A 14,419-nucleotide genomic window follows, 5' to 3' on the forward strand; every position below is an offset into this window, starting at 1 on the left:
AAGAACAAGGAAGGTGTAGGCATGATGCTTCGGGCAGATGGTGTTCTATTGACAGATGACAAAGCAAAATTGCTCAACATTTAGTTTGTTTTTAATCTCTCTGATCAGAAGTCAGTTTTGAGCTAGAAAATACTCTCTGTCCCCCAAAGGGTGACACAAGGGGCCAAGTATTGATTTGACCTACTTAGGTGGAGAAGGACTTGGAAAACTAAAAAGAATTCCAGCTGGAATCTAGACTTCGCTCCTCTGGCCAAAGAGATCTATGAGTGTCCGTGGGCAAGGCACAAGCTAGAGCTCCCGGAGAGACTGAGATAAGGGCCAGGGGACTGAGTGGAAACTGTAAAGGCAGAAGACAAGGCTGGGCAGCTCTTGGCTAAGGGGCTGGGGATGTAGTGGAGGGTGACAGGTGACGAACAGATCGGATTTCTCTCGTGCTCAGCCTGTTTCTCTCCTTGAATCCTTACAGCAGCCCTAATGAGAGTAGAACCAGCCTCCGGCTTTGCGTGTGTAGAAAATAAGACTCCCTTAAGGCCCTGAGCTCCAGGAGGAACAAGTATGATTGGACCTCAGATTTCCCCCCCTCCATCACCATTTCTTTTTTTTTCTGGAAACAATGCAATGACAAGAATCCAAGGAAGGGGGCTGGAGTGATAGCACAGTGGGTAGGGCGTTTGCCTTGCACGCGGCTGACCCGGGTTCGATTCCCAGCATCCCATATGGTCCCCTGAGCACCGCCAGGGGTAATTCCTGAGTGCAGAGCCAGGAGTAACCCCTGTGCATCGCCAGGTGTGACCCAAAAAGAAAAAAAAAAAAAAGAATCCAAGGAAGAACAAACTCAAGAACGGGAATTGCATTGAAACAAGGAAGTGTAAGAAGTTCAGAGAGCCTGGTAAGTCTAGTGCTCAGGACTTGCTTCTGGTTCTGTGTTCGGGGAAACCAGAAGTATCGGGGATCAGACTGAGGTCCGCTATGTGCAAGGGGCTACAGTATTAGTAAAGCAGGCAGGGTGTTTGCCTTGCACTTGGCCAACTCAGGTTAGATCCCCAGTACCACATATGGTCTCCCAAGCTCCTTCAGGAGTGATTCCTGAGCACAGAGACAGGAGTCAGCCCTAAGCACTGCCAGGAGGTGGCAGGGCCACACCCCCTGGCCAAAAGGCTAGACTCTAGGTGGGAGGTGATTTTCCTCTGGTAAGCAGCTTGGCAGGAACAATGGAGGGTCAGAGAGATGGTACCACAGGTAGGGTGTTTGCCTGGCACTCGCCCAGCAGGGTTTGATCCCCAGCATCTCATAGGGTCTCCAGAGGACCTCAAGAGAGATTTCTGAGCATAGAGCCAAGAGTAACCTCAGAGCATCCAAACTCCCCAAAATAAAAAGAAGGAAAAAAGGAGGGGCTGGAGTGATAGCACAGCCAGTAGGGCATTTGCCTTGCACTTGACCGACTTGGGTTTGATTCCCAGCATCCCCTAGGGTCCCCTGAGCACCACCAGGAGTAATTCCTGAGTGCAGAGCCAGGAGTAAACCCTGTGCATCACAGGGTATGACCCAAAAAGAAAAAAAAGAAAGAAGAAGAAAAAAGAGGAGGAAGAGGAGGAGAAAGAGGAGAACAACGAGGAGAAAGAGGATGAGGAGGAAGAGGAGGAGAAGGAGGAGGAGGAGGAGAAGGAGGAGGAGGAGGAGGAAGGGGAGGAGAAGGAGGAGGAATAGAAAAAAATCAAACAGACATGGTATTTGATTCACACCAAAAATCTTGGCTCTACCTGCAGAGTGACCATCTCCAGGGGCTGGGTCAGAGGCCGGAGTTAGGACAATTCAAGGAAGGGTCACCTGATGCCGGCCTGCTCGGGCGCTTCCTGCTGAGGCCCGTGCAGCTGGGAGAGCAGGTAAGGAAACGCCAGGCCTGGGGCCGAGCACAGGCCAGCCTGGCGCTGACCACAGGGAAAGGCGGAGCGGACAGGGCAAGAGAAAGGTCACCAGGGTTGTTATTGTTTTTTTTAATAGTGGTACTGGGGACCAGGGCGATGACACAAAGGGCCGGAACATCTGCTTAGCAAGAGGGATCTCCGGGCTCAATCCCTGGCCCCACAGGTCCCCCAAGCGGGGAGTAGCCCCGCGCACCGTCGGGTTTGACCCAAAAACCAAACAAAAATGGCCTTTGTTTCTGTGTCCGCAGAGACCTAATGACAGGTAGTTGTGGATTTTCCCAAGAAGGCCTCAGAGACGCTTCAGTCTACAGAAGCGGGGTGAGCCGGGGACAGGCGAAGGGGACTCCTTGTGGAACCCCTTGGCGCCCGGTGGGTCAGCCGGGCCCCTCCCTCTGCGGCGAGGGGCTTGTGCCCAGGCTTGCTCAGACCCAGGTGGCCGAGGCCGCTCCGGCTTCCGGTGGGTCCTGGGTGGGGCGGAGGCCTTTGCAGTTCCAGCGAGTCCCTGGCTGCTGCTACTCTGAGCTCTGCCTGGGAGCCAGGAGCCCGGCGGGCCCCGGGCGCTCATGGAAACGGATACCAGGCCTCCCTCCAGAGGACACCGGGGGCTGGGAGGGCAACTCTACGGAGGGGAGGGCAACCTCAGGGCACAAACCCCAGCATAAGGGGAGAGAAGGAGGGGTGAGAGCAAAGGGCAGAGGGGGCCGGAAGGGCAGAAATGTGGGTAATGCACTTGCCTTGCGTACAGTCGAATGGGGCTCAATCCCTGGCATCCCATATGGTCCCCCTGAGCACCGCCAGGAGGGATCCCTGAGCCCAGAGCAGGAGTAAGCCCTGAGCACCACTGAGTGTGGTCCATAAAGAACACCCACACACACAGGGTGGCAAAGCACTAAGGGACCTGGGAGACGGCTCAGTAGCTAACGGGCCTGCTTCACCAGCATCAGGTTATGAGTTTGACTCCCAGTGCCCCGACATGTGCCAAGTGCCATGCCAGCAGCTCAACTCCTTGCACCTGGCAGCTCTGCTGTCTGAGTTCCCAGGTACCACGAACGATGTCTCGCACCACTAAAGGGTGCCCAGGAGGCACCGCCCCTGAAAAGATGTGCAAACACAGCTGTCAGGAGTACACCCCCAAGGGAGCATGAGTGTGACACCACAGCTCAGGAGGGTGACCCCTGGCTAGACCACAACCACGTGGACTAATCATCACAACTAAGTCAGAGGGAAGAGAGGAAGGCACCTGCCTCCCTGAAGAAGGTTCTAGTGACTTTGGAGGGGGATTTGTTCAGGAAGTCCAGAGGCCCCATGGGCGATTCTTGACCCACCAGGAACATGGTTCAGGGCAAAGACGAGATTCTGGGCAGGGACGATGTGGTGACAGGCCCCAGCTCAGTCTCCCTGACTTCCATCCTCCCTCCCAGCCCCTTCCGGCTGCTTTCAGTGATTGATTTCTCTGATCTGTACCTGTCGCACACGCACACTTGTCACTCATCTCCCCCAACCCCACTCTCAGGGCCCCCATTCAGGTAGACCCAAATTTTCTGGGAGAATCCAGAAAAATAAAGCTCGAACTAGCCACATACAAATAAATGGAAACAAAAATCATACATAAAGTGAGGGCTGGAGCAACAGTCCAGGGGGCAGGGCACTTGCCTCAGACACAGCTGACCCAAGTTCAATCCCTGACATCACATTTGGCAACCCTGAAACTGGGATTGGGGACGCTAGGTGAGGTGGTCACTCCGAGCGGTGGTCAGGGGGTCACGTGGTGCCCAGTATCAAACTGGGATCAGCCACATGTGAGGCAAGTACCTTAGCCCCTGCGCTAAGACTCTGGCCTTCACCTCATATACGCTTGACAGAACGACAGTTGCCAGCCTGCGGGTGATGTCCCCCTTGTAGCAACCTTACAGTATCACTGTCACTGTATCACTGTCATTCCATTGCTCATCGATTTACTCGAGCGGGCACCAGTAATGTCTCCATTGTGAGACTTGTTGTTACTGTTTTTGGCACATCAAATACACCATGGGTAGCTTGCCAGGCTCTGCCATGTGAGCAACCTTACAGGTTCATATTCATTCTGTTAGTGTCAAAGCCAACTAATAAAATTGAGTAAAAATAATAATAAAGGAAAATTTGGATCTTCCCCACAATATATGCTTATGCTATTCACTCTCCTGCACTGGCGAGCTAAACATTGTTACATGGAGTTGAAATTATTACTCCCGCTAATAAAGGAATGCATTGGGAACTTACTTTTCCTGCACTTTACTTCTATAAGAATCACTAGTATTTTTCTTTCTTATTTGTATTTAAAATATTCACCGGGGGCTGGAGTGATAGCACAGCCGGTAGGGCGTTTGCCTTGCATGCAGCTAACCCGGGATCGATTCCAGCATCCCATATGGTCCCCTGAGCATGGCCAGTGGTAATTCCTGAGTGCAGAGCCAGGAGTAACATCTGAGCATCACCGGGTGTGATCCAAAAAGCAAAAGTAAATAAATAAATAAATAAATAAATAAAAATTCACCAGGGGCTGGAGTGATAGCACAGCGGGTAGGGTGTTTGCCTTGCATGCGGCCTACCCGGGTTCAATTCCCAGCATCCCATATGGTCCCCTGAGCACGGCCAGGGATAATTCCTGAGTGCAGAGCCAGGAGTAACATCTGAGCATCACCGGGTGTGATCCAAAAAGCAAAAATAAATGAATAAATAAATAAAAATTCACCAGGGGCTGGAGTGATAGCACAGCGGGTAGGGTGTTTGCCTTGCATGCGGCCTACCCGGGTTCAATTCCCAGCATCCCATATGGTCCCCTGAGCACGGCCAGGGATAATTCCTGAGTGCAGAGCCAGGAGTAACCCTGTGCATCGCCAGGTGTGACCCAAAAATCCAAAAAGTAAAAATAAAATAAAATAAAATATTCATCGACTATGAGCACTTACTGAATTTCTCTCAGATCTCTGACAAATAGATTTTTCAATGACCAAAGAAGGTAGTGACCCCCCGCCACCCCCATGAGGACTTTAGAACGTCTCACTCTTTGTAGCAAGATGCAAGTTTCCAAGTTGTCAGTTTGGTAGGTTTAGGGCCAGAGAGACAAGCCAGTGGGCTAAGCCCCGGCGTGGCAGGTGAGAGCCTGGATTTATCCCCAGCACTTCACGGTGGTTCCCCCAACACAACTCAGAGCGACCCCAAGCACTGAGCCGGAAGTAGCTCCTGAGCACGCCAGGGCGTGGCCAAAACCAAACCAAACCGAACCACCATTGCCATCAGGGGGCGGCGGACTGGACGGCGGCCTCCCTGGTGTAACCCCTCACTGCAAAGCGGGCCGGACAACAAGGCTTCTCGCTCAGCAAGAGTCCCGAGGCTGGGAGGCCACCCCTCAGCTCTGGTTACTCCTGGACTCCTCCTCCCTCCCCTGACCTCTCAGACAGGCTCCTCGGGAGGGCAGCCAGGGGAGAACCTCCCTTGCCCTGCAACCCTTCACGGAGGACTCTGGTCCAACAAAGAGCTGGGGGCCACGGCCCAGCCCCTGCCACGAGACTGGCCCCTGCCCACAGTCACCTGAGCCAGCCTTGGAGAGAACAGAGCCTCCGAGAGCCAGTGCCTCTCCGTCAGAGCCCTTCACTGCAGCCCGTGGGACCCTGAGTCGGGGGACTCGGAGGGCCAGACTCAGGGTGCGGGCCCACCCACACCCACAGGGAAGTCTGGCTCAGAACCGCCTTGAGTGTTTGGGAGTCATCTCCTGCCCCGCTGTCACCGCAGGCTCTGGACGTCACTTTGACAGTCACAGTGAAAGTGTCCAAGTCATAGAATCCAGCCCACTGTGACTTGGGGGCAACATTTCTGTCTGCCCTGCCTGGCCACCCCTCCACCCCGGGTCACCCAGCCTAACACAACTAGACACAGATGTGCCCACCACCGCATAAAGCTGCCCCACGGACCCCACGTCCAATCTCCCTTAGCTGGGCACCCAAAGCACGGAGGGCCACCCCCAGCCACTCCACAGGAAGTGACAGAGAGGAAGCTGGGGTAAGAGCCACCGCCGTTTCAGCCAACAGGCAGTTAAAGTGTCTTTTGCAAAACTTTAAGAAAAAAGATTATGTCGACACCTTGTGAAGTTCTGAAGACACTGGGGGCAGCTCTGCCAAGTCAGGGGCCATGAAACTGAGGTTCATAGCACATTCACCTCTTTCCTAACATTTTCTGGAGGTTTCTATGGCTCTGCAAAGGCTTCTGCTTTGACTCCGGGACGGGGGGACAGCGAGCTCCTGGGACAGGACTTCTTTGTCCCGTGTTCTTCTCTCGGGCTCACTGCCCTAGGACGCGGAGGGTGGGAACACATACATGCTCTTCCAATCTTCGCCTACAAGGCGAGTGCCCTGGTAGCAGGTCTGACAACTGCTTAGGGGGCCACGTCTGTCTCGGTTTGCTCGAGCCACCACAACAAAGCGGGGAGTTGTACCAGCTGTGAGTAACAGTGACTCACGCACGCGTTGGGAGGCTGGAAGGCCAAGTTCAAGGTGCTGGCAGGTTTGTTTTCTCCCGAGGCCTCTCATCTGGGCTTGTAGGTGCCCGTCCTCCAGCTGCCTCTTCCTGTCCCTCTATGCATGCACATCTGCACGCGGGCACACACACACACACAGAGACACACAGAGACATACACACAGACACACTGACACAGACCCACAGACACACACAGACATACACAAACACACACAGACACACACACACACACACACCTCCTTGTCTCTCGAGGCCCATCCTAAAGACCTCGTTCAGAGAGATGCCATGCAGGAATGGTGCCTGCTTTACATGCAGACCAGCACCATCTTGGTCCCTGGCACTCAAGCACCAGGAGTGAGCCTGAAGCGCAGAGCAAGCCCTGAGCACCGCTGGATATGGCCCCAAACTGAAAACAAAACAAAACTCAAAAAAAAAAAAAGTGTTGTTTGGTTTTTTGCTGAGGCAGAACTTGGGATCTATACTCTCGATTCAGCTTGGAGGTCACTCCTGGCGGTACTTGGGGGTGGGCTATATATAGTGCCAGGAAAGCACCCGAGCCTCATATGGAAAGTGTGTGCTCCAGCCGGTGGGACCATCTCTCCGGCCCTGAAGACCTCATCTGAATTCAGTCACTCACTGAAGACCTCTCTGGCTGCAGTGCTGCGCTTTGGACCTCCACATACAGATTATGGGAGCTCAGTTCAGTCTCAGCACTTCCCTTCCAGGAAGCGCTGAACCTCTGTCTCTTCTTCTCCTTCTCCTTCTTTTCCTTCTCCTTCTCCTTCCCCGTTCTCCTTCTCCTTCTCCTCCTTCTCCTTCTCCTTCTCCTCCTCCTTCTCCTTCTCTTCCTCCTCCTCCTCCTCCTCCTCCTCCTCCTTCTTCTTCCTCCTCCTCCTCCTCCTCCTCCTCCTCCTCCTCCTCCTCCTCCTCCTCCTTCTTCTTCTTCTTCTTCTTCTTCTTCTTCTTCTTCTTCTTCTTCTTCTTCTTCTTCTTCTTCTTCTTCTTCTTCTTCTTCTTCTTCTTCTTCTTCTTCTTCCTCCTCCTCCTCCTCCTCCTCCTTCTCCTTCTCCTCCTTCTTCTTCTTTCTCTTTTTTTTTTGTTTGTCTTTGGGCCCCACCTGGTGATGCTCAGGGGACCCTATGGGATGCCAGAGATCGAACCTGGGCCGGCCACATGTGAGGCAAGTGCGCTTCCTGCTGTAGATGGCTCCGGCCCCACCTCTGCCTCTCGGCCCCAGCACTGACAGTAACGAGAGCATCTCAGGTCTCACCACTCGTTTCCACAGTGCCACAGGGGAGATTCCGAGGGAATAGTGAGGCCACAAGCGGCTGCGCTGGGCAACAGCAGAAACACTTGCTTTACTCTGGAGCAAGGCGCACAGCAGACGTGGTACCAGCCGAGACCCAAGGCGCCCCCTCCCACAGGCAGCCCCCCAGGACCCAGCTGTGAGGGATGACCAATAGGATTCCCCATCGGATGTGGATTTGTGTTGGACCCTTTGCGATTTTACTCACCCCACATTCTCCCCGATGGGGGGTGCCGGGCTACAGCAGCCAGCGGGGCTGGGAGCTACATGGTGCTGAGGATGGACCCGGGAGGGCTGTGCTGGCTCTCAGCCCTGCACTGCTTTTATCTTAACACGTAGGCAAGGGCCTGGAGAGATGTACAGCGGGCAGGGTGCTGGCCCTGCACACGAGCGACCCGGGTTCAGTCCCCAGCACCCCGTAAGGTCCCCCAAGCACCACCAAAAATGAATCTGAGCACAGGGATTATGTTATCATTCAAGATAGATTCTGGTGTGTGACAGAAAGAAAGCGGGGGAGAGAGAGAGAGAGAGAGAGAGAGAGAGAGAGGGAGGAGAGGGAGAGGGAGAGAGAGGGAGAGGGAGAGGGAGAGGGAAAGAGAGGGGAGTGGTGGGAGGGGAGAAGGAGAGGTGGGAGGAGAGGGGAGAAGGTGGGAGGGCACTAGGGTGGGAGAGAGGGACAGGAGCACTATTGGTCAGTCCTTTTCCTTTAAAACTTTATCTGGACTAGATCTGAAATGGTGAAAAGGCCAAACAAAACCCCCAAATTTCCCAAGCTCCAGGATTTGGAACTCAAGAAAAATGTTCCAGATCTCAGCATGAAATGATCCAAAATAGACAATAGAATTTTCACATCCCCTGGAAAAATACTGAGTCATATTGCTCACCCACATCTTGCAAAAATAACAGGAGTCCACTGATCCCCGCCGCTGTCTGAAGCACACGTTTGAGTCATTCAGGAAAATGAGGTGCGAACCCCACCCGTGAGAGCAGGTTCAACCCCAGGGCCCAGGGGAAGTGCCACGTGAGTTCGTCCGCTCCTATCGGACCTTTCCCCAGGCCCTGCCACCCCTGCAGGTCATACATGGAACCTGCTTCGCTTAGCTCCCTCCCTCCCTCCTCCCCTCCCTCCCTCCCTCTTTCCCTCCCTCTTTCCACCTACCTCTCTCTCTCTCCCTCCCTCCCTCCCTCCCTCTTTCCCTCCGTCTTTCTAACTACCTCTCCCTCCCTCTCTCCCTCTCTCCCTCTCTCCCTTCCTCCCCCTTTCTCTCCACCTCTCTCTCCCTTCCTCCCTTTCTCTTTCTCTCTCCCTTTCTCTCCCTTCCTCTCTTTCTTACTCCCTCCCTCCCTCCCTCCCTCCCCCTGTCTCTCCCTCTCTCCCTCCCTCCCTCTCCCTCTTTCTCTCTCCCTCCCTCTCTCTCCCTCCCTTCCTCTCTCTCCCTCCTTCCTCTTCCTCTCTCCCTTTCTCTCTCCCTCTCTCCCTACCTTCTTCCCTCTCTCTCCCTTTCTGTCTCTCTCTTTCTGTCTCTCTCTCTTTCTCCCCCTCTTTCTGTCACTCTCTCTTCCTTTATTCCTTCTTAAAATTTTGGGCCTCTCTCAGTGGTGCTCAGGAGCCATTCCCAGGAGTGCTGGGGGACCATGTGGTACTAGGGATGGAACCCCGGGTTCCCACATAAAAAGCCTGTGCTTCCGCCCTTGGAGCCTTCTCCCTGCCCAGGCATCACTTCTTAACCCTTGTTGAATAGTGACTCAATAAACACGTCCCTGACCCCCCTCCCCGCCCGCCGAAGAGGATCAGACACCCAGGGTCCCTCGCCACCCTCCAGGGAGTCAGAGGCTCCCGAGTCCACCCCTGAGCCCCTTTGTGCCCTGCCCCCCGCAGTGGCCTCCAGGCCACACACCCTGCTCCATTCTCTCGGTGCTGTGCGGGTGTGGCACTGAGTCACCCAGAGCCATGCTCAGGCCGCTCCGGGGACCGAACCTCGCGCCCACCTGCACTCGGCCTGTGGAGCCATTCCAGTCCCTGATTGGTTCTTCACATTCTGATTTTCATCCTTTCTCCTCTCCCCTAGATTGTCGTGCAGGGTTCCAGGGGTCTCACACGCGATTTGGGGGCTCAAACGCTTTGGCTGTGGGCCTCGGCCAGGTCCTCGACCTCCGGGATCCAGTCACAGTGCTCAGGGGGTTGCCCGGGCCTGACTTGCTTGTGAGCGCCAGCATTTGGTGGCAGGTGCTAGAGACGACCCCATTCCCTTAGGGATCAGGAGCCCCGAGGGTGGTCGCCGTGAGATCACAGTCGGCCTGTTGGGGTGTGCGGGGCTCACATCTGCACGGCGGGAGCTTGACCACTGCACCATCCCCAGGGCCTGCCAAGACTTGGGGGGACCCTGGTCAGCTGCACTCAGGAGTCAGAGTCCCCAAATTGCAGACTGGAGCGATTGTACAATGGGGAGGGCACTTGCCTTGCATGCACCTGGCTCGGGTTCGATCCCTGGCATCCCATATGGTCCTCCAGGCACCACCAGGAGGAATTCCTGGGTGCAGAGCCAGGAGTAACCCGTGAGCATCATCAGGTGTGACCCCCCCAAAAAATATATATGTACATATGTATGTACATATATATATAACTGTCAGTGTATTACTGTATCACTGTCATCCCATAGGTCATCGATTTGCTTGAGTGGGCACCAGTAACGTCTCCATTGTGAGACTTGCTGTTACTGTTTTTGGCATATGGAATACGCCACGGGTAGCTTGCCAGGCTGTGCCGTGCAGGAAGGATACTCTCAGTAGCTTGCCGGGATCTCCGAGAGGGACGGAGGAATCAAACCCAGGTTGGCCGCAAACACCTTACCCCCTGTGCTATCACTCCAGCCCATATATCCATATATATATATATATATATATATATATATATATATATATATACACACACACACACATATATATGGGAATCCCCAGCAGCCCTTGCTGTTGGCGTGCAGGTCCCTGCAAACAGCTCGGCACCAGCAAGGCCTCTCTCCGGAGGCTGCTGAATAAGTCCAGACGGCGAGAGTCCATAAAGAGCCAAAGCCTGGGCTGGAAACCTCTGTGATAGGGGCCTTAGCGATAGTACAGTGGGGAGGGCACTTGCCTTGCACACATACACACACACATGACCTGGTTCGATCCCCTGAGCCCCGTCTGGTCCCTGAGCACAGAGGCAGGAGTAAGCCTGAGCACTGCTGGGTGTGGGTCAAAATCAACAACAAGAAGCCCTCTGTGATAAAACCCCCCACGGAGCATGTGACTCGGGGCTGGGTAGCTCAATACCGGACACGGCACTGCTTGGGCTCAGCAATGCGGAGAACCTCCAGCCTGACCTGCAGGGGCCGCACGGGGCTGGGGGTCTGACTCAGACCCTTTGAGCGGGCACAGCGTGTGTCCCGATGGCTGAGCTCTCCCAGCCCCCGCCGGCCGCTGCCTGGCTGGTGGGAGGAGAAGACATCTGAGAGGTCTCGGGGGCCCCGTGGGGATGGGGGTGCCCAGCACTACCCCACGCCCTGCTCCAGGCGCCCGGCTCGCTGCAGAAGCATCATAAATGTGGGGGGGGCCTCGACAATGGAGCACGTGAGTCAGATCCCAGCAGACACGTGGTTTCCTGGACCAGTGTCCCCGTGGCGCGCTTGACACAGCGCCCGCACCGGAGCCGGGGTGGACATATCACACACACACACACACACACACACACACACACACACACACACACACACACAGGACAGCAGAGCCGCCGTCCTGCTTAGACGCACACAGTGTTCTTCGCCCACGGAGTTTTCCACCTTCCCGTCCGCCAGCATTTCGAAGCAGAGACAGCTGTGACCTTTGACTCCTGCCCTGACCCTCGACCCTCGATGGCTCCCAGGGAGGATGGGGTGACAGGAAGTTCAAGTGCACAGCCCGTGGAGAGAAAAGAAATTCCCTTTTGATGAGCATCCAATCACGGCCATAGAGTCTCCAGCCTCACGCCGCGAGCGGGAGAGACTCATCCAGCACCCGGGCCCGTCAGCACCCGACGCCTTGGCTTGTGTGGGTCAGGCCACGTTCACGTGTGAGCGGCAGGTGGGACGTCCCTGTGCTGCTGGGGTTATCGAGGCAAAAGGAACAGCAGCAGTCTTGGGCGGAAGCAACTCAGCCAAACAGGAGGCTGCCAGATGGGGGGTGCCGTCACAGGGCTTAAGCCCCGGGTTCCCCTCTTTTGCATCTGGCGTGTGGAAGGCAGGCAGGGGGCAGGTGGCTGGGAGCACAGGCTGGGGGCTTTGCAGCTGGGGCCCCTTCTGAACTCCGCGTGACCCTGGGGCTCCTCCTCCTTGGAAAGCATCTAGCATTGGGGGGACGAGGGTGGGATGGTAGAGCTTCCAGGAGGCCAGGAGGAAAGTTTCTCTCTATTCCTTACTTTATCGCTGGGCAGTGCGGGGGCGGGGGGGGTGGGATCCTGCGGGGCTCTCCCACAGAAGACTGAGTGTTCTAGCTCTTGAGTCATCTCCCTTCTAGCCCCCCCAACCCCCCCCCCCGCCCCCTGGAAAGTGTTGCTTACAATGACTCTGGCATGTAATCAATTTCAGGAAGTTGAAGCTATTGTTATTTTTGTTTTCTAGAACTTTCTCCTGGCAGGAGGATGTTCCCTGAATTTTTTTTTTTTTTTTTTTTTTTGCGGGGGAGAGGGATTCTATTTCAAAAAACCATAAGGGGTAACAGGTATAGGTTGTTATGGAACATTGAAAGCATGACAGAATAAATATTGCTGGGGCAAGAGGAAGGAGAAGGGGGAGAGGAAAACTGGGGGGAAGAGAACTATATTAAGCAGGATCCAGGGAGATAGCGCAAGGGTCAGGGCACATGCCCTAACTGCACAAGGCCCCTAGTTCGATCCCAGGACCAGCAGCAAGACCCCCTCAGCCCCAAGCACTACCAGGTAGAACTGCAGAGGTCTCAGAGCGCAGTGGGGGCGGGAGGAACCTTTCCAAAATAATACAACGTACAAGAGCAAAACAGGAGAGACACATCACTGCTCTCTAGAAGACTCAAATCACTTTCAGTTTGGTTTGGGGGCCACACCCCGTAGTGCTCATGGCTCACTCCTGGTCTGTGCTCAGGGAGCACTCCTGGTGAGGCGCGGGGGACAAGATGGAGTGCCAAGGATTGAACCTGGGTCAGCCACACTGCAAGGCAAGTGCCCTGCCCATTGCTCAGGCCCCAAGACTAAAATCACTTTGATTTAATAGAACATTTGAATAGAACATAACATTTACATAGAGCATTAAAATGTACTATGGGGGCCAGCTATGCTGGGAATATCATGTCTCACTCAAGTGAGAGAAGGAATCCGGAGTTCTGACCTCCGTCGATGGTCAAGAATCAGGGATGCTGTCTCGTTTGCCAAGGCATCAAAAATCAGATGGGCCGGTCATGTAATGCGATTCAGAGACTAGAGCTGTTACCGACTGGATTCCACGGGACGTCAGAAGACCTCGTGGCCACCCTCCAACTAGATGGTCAGATTTCTTCCTCTAATCTCTGAGTGAACGATTTGAGGCTCTTTCTGTTCCTGGAGCCAGCAGGTATCATTGGGCTATACTAGCTCACGACAGGGACAAATGGAGATGTTACTGGCGCCTGCTCGAGCAAATCAAAGATCAACGGGGCTACAAGTGATACAAGTGATGGGGGCCAGAGAGATAGCACAGTGGTTAAGGCCTTGCACAGGACCAACCCAGGTTCGGTTCCCAGCACTCCATGTGGTCCCTGAGCACAGCAAGGGTGATCCCTGAGTGCAGAGCCAGGGGTAAGCCCTGAATACTGCGGGGTATGACCCAAAATATAAATAAATAAATAACAAAATATACCATGCACATAAACATAGCACACAGGAGCCCCAGACATGGCCCCCTAAGTACATGCCAGGCCTCCCCCAGACTGACCCCCCACAAAGCCATTCAGGCCCAACTGTAAGGGGCGTCCTGGCACGGGAAGTACACATCGACCCGGGACTTTACTACTACACGTTTTGAATTCTTGTTGCAACTGGCACTACAAGAGGTGGAAAGAATCTAAAGACGTCAGACTTTACCTATTTATGAAAATCGGACAAAATCTAAGAACTGGAAGAGAAATCCAGCGTGACAGTAGAACAAAGGAAGTCATTCTGTGTCCGCCCTGTGTCAAGCTGACACGGATAGCCCTAGTTTCCAGAAAAGGAGCCAAGACAAAGACCAACCTGGCTCCACCGAGCGTATCTGCCCCTTGCACCCTGCTCCCCCCATGGTGTCCAGTCAGTCTCGTTTCACACACAACTTCTAACCCACATTTCTGCAGTTTTGTTCCATTTGAATCACCCCTATGGATTTGGGGGAGAATCAAGCTTCGCTCACGTGAAAAGCGAATGGACCCATCTCTCCCGGGCCAGAGAAGTTGGCGACTTTCGTGGGTTCACTCAAGAAATATTAAGTCCTGGGGCTGGAGAGATAGCACAGCGGGTAGGGCATTTGCCTTGCACGCGGCCGACCCGGGTTCAAATCCCAGCATCCCATATGGTCCCCTGAGCACTGCCAGGGGTGATTCCTGAGTGCATGAGCCAGGAGTGACCCCTGTGCATTGCTGGGTGTGACCAAAAAAGAAAAAAAAAAAGAAATATTAAGTCCTG

Source organism: Sorex araneus, chromosome 1 (assembly GCF_027595985.1).
Source record: "Sorex araneus isolate mSorAra2 chromosome 1, mSorAra2.pri, whole genome shotgun sequence".
Taxonomy (NCBI): domain Eukaryota; kingdom Metazoa; phylum Chordata; class Mammalia; order Eulipotyphla; family Soricidae; genus Sorex; species Sorex araneus.